Source organism: Rhipicephalus sanguineus, chromosome 4 (assembly GCF_013339695.2).
Source record: "Rhipicephalus sanguineus isolate Rsan-2018 chromosome 4, BIME_Rsan_1.4, whole genome shotgun sequence".
In the NCBI taxonomy this organism is placed as follows: domain Eukaryota; kingdom Metazoa; phylum Arthropoda; class Arachnida; order Ixodida; family Ixodidae; genus Rhipicephalus; species Rhipicephalus sanguineus.
Genome location: NC_051179.1, coordinates 204,969,591 through 204,976,372, shown reverse-complemented (window position 1 = coordinate 204,976,372; position 6,782 = coordinate 204,969,591). Strand labels below are relative to the sequence as shown.

Below are 6,782 nucleotides of genomic sequence, written 5' to 3'. Positions count from 1 at the left end.
TAGCACAAATAGCGCACATTGACACAGGCGAGTGAGATGATACAGGCACTCGCCTGTGTCCTTGTGTCTTATTTGCGCTATTCCACAATGCATTCGTACCAACTATAGCTCGGATTTCCTTACCAGTGAAAATGTATCTACACAATTAAGTTATACATTTTCCGCATAGGCCACAATCCACACGCTTTCCATACACTTATGACGATTTTCCGTATGCACCTTACAAACTCCGTACGTTTCCATAACACCTTAGGTTTCCACATCTTCCTTATGAAGTTTCCGTACACTCCATAAAGTTTCCTTATCCTTCCATATTTTCCATAAGGAACATTCCATACACTCCGTAAAATTTCCTTATCCTTCCATATTTTCCATAAGGACCTCTCCATATACTCCGTAAAATTTCCTTATCCTTCCATATTTTCCATAATGAACTTTCCGTATATACCATACAACTTCCGTATGCTTCCATAAAATTCCATATTTTTTCCGTATCTCTCATAAGGAAACTGTATGGAGTCCATATTTTTTCCATACGATTTTATACGGAACGTTTCAGTAGGGACCCATTGCTGTTCTGTGTACCTGCTTGTAAAAGCAACCCTCGAATGTGAAGTACGTGTTGTCAAGGCAAAATGTCAAGAGGCGCCGCAAATCCTGGACTTCAATAGGTGTAGGCTCGGGCAATGTTGCATCAGCTTCGAGGGCTGAGACACATGCGTCATCTGCTAAGCCCGTAGGTGTGCTAGTGAATAAAGACTGGATGTCAAAAGACACCAGGATATCGCCATCCTCGAGGTCGATGTCGTGCACCTTGTCTATGAAGTCACCGGAATGTCGGACGTACGTGTTGCTTCTGCTGACAAGTGGTCGCAGCACCCGATGCAGGTACTTGGACAGCTTGTGAAGGGGTGAGCGAGTGTAATCTATGATGGGGCGCATTGGAACCTCGGGCTTATGAATCTTGGGCAATCCATACCAGGCTGGCGCAGAACCATTATGGCAAAGGAGGGAGTAGTACAGGGGCTTGTCTTGAGGGGGAATGCAACGGAAAATGTCGAAAAGAAGCTTTTGAAAGTCCCGTTGCAACTCCGATGTAGGGTCCTTCCCAAGGCATTGGTACGTGCTGCTGTCTGAAAGCAGAGCCATCATTTGTTGTGGTAGTCGGCACTATCAAGTAGCAGTCCAACTGTGCAATGTATGAACAGTCCAACTGTCCAATGTATGCCACCGACAATTTTTAATAGCGAAACGCTTCACGTTATACATTTGCTCAATACATCATGGCTTTTATTGTATATTGGAAGTGTAGAGGTTTTATTCACAAACTAGGTGACATCGAGGACATTATCAATTCATTCTCGCCAGTGGCCTTTTGTCTCCAGAGACTAACAAGTTAACAAAAGTAGGAACATGTTAACAGACGCGAACAGTTCACAGAAGATCAGTACAAGAGAAAAAAGCAGTGTCACCGTTCACCGGGAAGCGGAGCTTGTGGCGAAGACGGGGAAGGCAAGGCACAGACGCACTCCCGCAGACGGCAACGGCTAGAGATGCGGTAGACGCTCACTCGGATGGACAGAAGCGTAGGCCGAGTCAAGGTCAACGGCCGGACGCCCCTTCGGCGTTCGCCAGCCGCAGACTGGGGCTGAAGTGGGAGACGCCAGTTTTGCCTGGCCAACGCCAGACGATGGGAAGCGTGTGTCTGGCCAACGCCAGACTGAAGAAGCTGGGTACGCGCCCAGGTGGGAGCCCGCAGCGGCCTCGACGCAGGAACTCTGCCGGCCGCCACTCCCTCGCCCTGGTCGCCTTCTTCACTCGGTCACGTCCTGGCCACGTCTCGTCGCTTTGCCGTTCTACACCCGTGGCTTTTGTTCCAGAACACCATGGTGGCTCTTCATTGGACCAAAAGTGTTCATGCTTACACGCGCTACGGTCGCGAGTCATCATCGTCGTCTTCTTTGGTTTGCCTTTGCGTCATGCCCGTTTCAAACGTGCACTTGCTCATCACAGAAGCCCCCCTTTCGATAAGTTTTTCCCAAGGATAAAAACTGCCGGCAAGTGTGCGTTTCACCACGCACAACGCACGTTCGGCACAACGTCCACTACACAATCTTAAACCAACACACTTACTGCACCTTGAACGTTCACACAAAAATACGCTGGTTAATTCCACCACACGTTTCAATACATGGTTCCAGCTTCATGCAAAAACAGTTATCACGTCACACTTCACACCAAAGGCAAGTTGAAAACCTAAAATATCTACAAGCAATATCATTCCTTTCTCCTCAGTCGAAATCCGAGAGCAGCTACAGGTTGCTTTCAACTATCTCAAGTGATAGCGTCCCACACAAGACGCACAACCCTTATCACATGTCCAGCGAAAACAACCGGAAGGCCGTGGAAGGACTATCGACAAAACGCTCGTCCGTAAGTAAGCGTAAAAAGTCTCGTACGCTGAGCTAAAACGCTAGTCTCTGCGTAGGATGCAATGAATCTGAGCCCAACACAGTGCCTCTGGACGCGTCGAGACAAGAGCGTCCGAACAACCGCTGCCTTGCATGATGTGATCGAAAACTTAGCTCCTTTATCTTTACTCAAGGAACCCTGCACAACATCAGTGCCACCACTTTCGAGCTCACTGTTAATGCACAGGTCACATGCTCCTTCATCTAACTCCTTTCTACTTTCCATTCTGAGTGCTTTAGTAGTCGTTCCCTGCTCTTCACCCGGAACGCTACGCTCTATAACTTGATCTAAAGTAAGCGTCGCGCTATTTTGAGGCGAGCTACATGTATGGTCTTCGACCATGCCTGTGCCCCCGGTTACTGCTGCCAGTGGTACACAGGAAGACTCTGCGGCTGTCGCCTTAGAGTTCTCGACATGGCATACGCACAGTGCTATGCCACTTGTTTCACTCACTGTATCTAAAGACTTCGCGTCCTTTCTAAAGATGGCCCGAAAGTCTTCGAAAGTGCACTCTGCAGAAACATCTATTGTCCTTTCATCAGGACGTCTTGAGGGGCTAGTTGGTTCATACTATGCAGGAAAATTGCGCTAAACTAGAAAAGGACAACACAAGAAGGAACACTTAGACAGATCGAGCGCACACTACCAACTGTTTTATTGAACGTAGAGCATCAGTTAAAATAGGGAACCCCGAACTGCGCAGACACCCCGTGGCTGCGCATAGATGCACAGACACATCGAGGAACATCACGTGTTAACGCACATTATTCATCAAAAAAGACACTTCTGCGCCGTAGAGCGCTACCGAGGCCTCACTTACACAACTATCTTTTTTCCCCTTAATGAAGAATGCTTCCAAAACCTCCCGCGCACACGTGTTTTTGCTACGTCCAAGTATTTTAGTCTGTTGAAATCGTGCTTCGCATCCACAGGCAGCGCAGTGAGCTGGCAAATTCGCCATTTCTTTATTTTTGATTGACAGCTGGTGTTCACGCGCGCGGTCATTTACGCAGCGGCTTGTTTGGCCCACATAAGACCTGCCGCAGGAAAGCGGTATCTCGTACACCACTCCTACATCGCATTGCACAACCGGGTTGGCATGCTTTTTGCTACACAGGCTACCGCGCTCTTCGCCGCTCGAAATGCGCGCGCACAGCTTCGAAAGCTTCTTAGGCGCAGAGAACACCATGCCAACGCTGTGGCGATTGGCAACCTTTTTCAGGTTGTGTGTCACCCGGTGTATATAGGGTAACACAATCGGCTTCTCACGCCCATTGTCAATCAAAAATAAAGAAATGGCGAATTTGCCAGCTCACTGCGCTGCCTGTGGATGCGAAGCACGATTTCAACAGACTAAAATACTTGGACGTAGCAAAAACACGTGTGCGCGGGAGGTTTTGGAAGCATTCTTCATTAAGGGGAAAAAAGATAGTTGTGTAAGTGAGGCCTCGGTAGCGCTCTACGGCGCAGAAGTGTCTTTTTTGATGAATAATGTGCGTTAACACGTGATGTTCCTCGATGTGTCTGTGCATCTATGCGCAGCCACGGGGTGTCTGCGCAGTTCGGGGTTCCCTATTTTAACTGATGCTCTACGTTCAATAAAAACAGTTGGTAGTGTGCGCTCGATCTGTCTAAAAAAAAAAAGTGTTCCTTCTTTGTGTTGTCCTTTTCTAGTTTAGCGCAAATTTTCCTGCATAGTATGAACCAACTAGCCCCTCAAGACGTCCTGATCAACTATATTTCTTCTACAACGGGCTTCTTCTTATACTCTCCTTCTTTGTGGACCCCAGACGACAGGATTAATGCACTGGTGAGCCATATCGTCGTGGCAACATGCAAGGCAAGGTATTTGGCATTTTGCCGCAAGAAAGGCCTAATCCCTCAGGATATTTGGATGTTGTTCGGTGGCGTCAAGCCATCTAATGGACACGTGAAACGAGTCGCCAAGATTTGGAAAGCGGAGTTATGGAGACAAGTGCGGTTCTTTCAGGACTGGCTACGTGTGGTGTGTTATGGCAACTTCAATGAAGATGTGGCCGAAGGCAAGTGGCGGGCAGGAAGGAAATTGGCAGCCGATATGACAGAGCAGTGGTGGTGTTTCTACTTGAGGCAAGCCCTGTCAGCTTTAGACCGGTGGTTAATACCAAAGATTCGAAGGACTCTGACCTGACGGTGATTGGAGATGCACAGCTTCCCGACAGTATTTCAAAAGTTTTGCAGAAAGGTCCAAAGTTCTCGCAAGAACCTGTGGTACCTGCCTTCGAGCTTCTGGCTTATAACCGAAAAATGGCGGGAAAAGCAGATCAAGAAAATCAAGAAAGGTGCTTGTTGGACGGGGTGGAAAGCCTTCAAAAGAGCACAAGTCGACCGGCGAAAAGAAGGACCGGAGACAGCCTGGGTGCCATTGTTAGATACTTCAAGGATAAAGGTCTCAGCTTGACGACGGCTGACAAAGAAGGTGGATTCGTGGTTATGACGTCAGCAATCTACCAGGAGAAAGCTCGCCAGGCCATCGAAAAGAACTTCGTCAAGGTAAAGCCTAGTGAGGCACGTGTAAAACTAAAGCAGTGACATTGTGTAAGGACTTCAATCTAACAAAACTTGCGAATGCAATTCAAGGAAGTAAATCCAGCACCTTGCAAGTGTTTTTTAGTGCTAAACGCATAAAGTAGAAATACCTTTTCGCACTATTGTGAGTGAAAAAGGATCATGGCAACACCAGGCTAGCATGTTTTTGCAAAAATGCCTGAATCTGTTGAGTGTGAATGATCCGTTCGTGACGAAGAATTCTATCGAAGTTTTGCGGTTTTTTGAAGGCAAAGTTTCACCTGGGTTGACATTCTCAGTGGATGTACAAGATTTGTTTTATTCTGTCTCCCATGTTGAGCTTTTTAAGTGTGTTATGGACTGCATTCTAGAGAATTCAGCTATTGGTTTTCAAAATTCAACCGGGCTGAGTGTTGATAATTTTATGTCGCTTTTAGAGTTCTATCTGAAACACACCATCATAAATTTTGACAAGGGTTTGTACCTGCAAAGAGAAGGCATTTGTATTGGATCGTGTGTTGCCCCAATTTTGTGCAACATTTTTTTAGCCTACATTGACCGCGATCTGCTTGAGGCGTTTAGAACTGACGGTGTGTTAAAGATATTCAGGTACGTAGACGACTTCCTGGTAGTTTTGGACAAACAAACAAGCACAAGCGATTGTGTGGACAACGTGTTAATGAAGTTTAACAAGTATGGGAGGGGTCTATGTTTTACGTACGAGCTACCGCAGGAGGGAACGCTTCAGTTTTTAGATCTTAAGCTCATTTTCAAACATAACCATACATGTTACTCGTACTGTCCGCGGGCTAAGAAGAAGCCTTTACCATACAATTCATCACACTCCAAGGTAGTAAAGAGGGCGATCGCGTCACTGTGTTTGGAGTCTGCACTGGTGAGGTCGTGCCCGCATGAGAGGCTGGCCAGCTTTAGTGCTCAGATTGGACGACTGAAGGCAGCTGGGTTCCCGCAGTCTGTGCTGACGGCGGTGGCTGAAACCCTCCTGAAAAAGCTAAAAGGGCGTTCGCGAAAACCGCAGCGGGGGGACTCGTCCAATGGGCGTGAGAAGCCGATTGTGTTACCCTATATACACCGGGTGACACACAACCTGAAAAAGGTTGCCAATCGCCACGGCGTTGGCATGGTGTTCTCTGCGCCTAAGAAGCTCTCGAAGCTGTGCGCGCGCATTTCGAGCGGCGAAGAGCGCGGTAGCCTGTGTAGCAAAAAGCATGCCAACCCGGTTGTGCAATGCGATGTAGGAGTGGTGTACGAGATACCGCTTTCCTGCGGCAGGTCTTATGTGGGCCAAACAAGCCGCTGCGTAAATGACCGCGCGCGTGAACACCAGCTGTCAATCAAAAATAAAGAAATGGCGAATTTGCCAGCTCACTGCGCTGCCTGTGGATGCGAAGCACGATTTCAACAGACTAAAATACTTGGACGTAGCAAAAACACGTGTGCGCGGGAGGTTTTGGAAGCATTCTTCATTAAGGGGAAAAAAGATAGTTGTGTAAGTGAGGCCTCGGTAGCGCTCTACGGCGCAGAAGTGTCTTTTTTGATGAATAATGTGCGTTAACACGTGATGTTCCTCGATGTGTCTGTGCATCTATGCGCAGCCACGGGGTGTCTGCGCAGTTCGGGGTTCCCTATTTTAACTGATGCTCTACGTTCAATAAAAACAGTTGGTAGTGTGCGCTCGATCTGTCTAAGTGTTCCTTCTTTGTGTTGTCCTTTTCTAGTTTAGCGCAAATTTTCCTTTCATC

The 6,782-nt window shown here is 47.6% G+C and overlaps 1 protein-coding gene across 1 annotated transcript in view; it reads left to right on the top strand.

Moving 5' to 3' along the window:
- LOC125758182 (large subunit GTPase 1 homolog) overlaps positions 1-6,782 on the top strand; it is a gene marked incomplete in the record, with an annotated part of 595,829 nt that overhangs the window by 236,713 nt on the left and 352,334 nt on the right.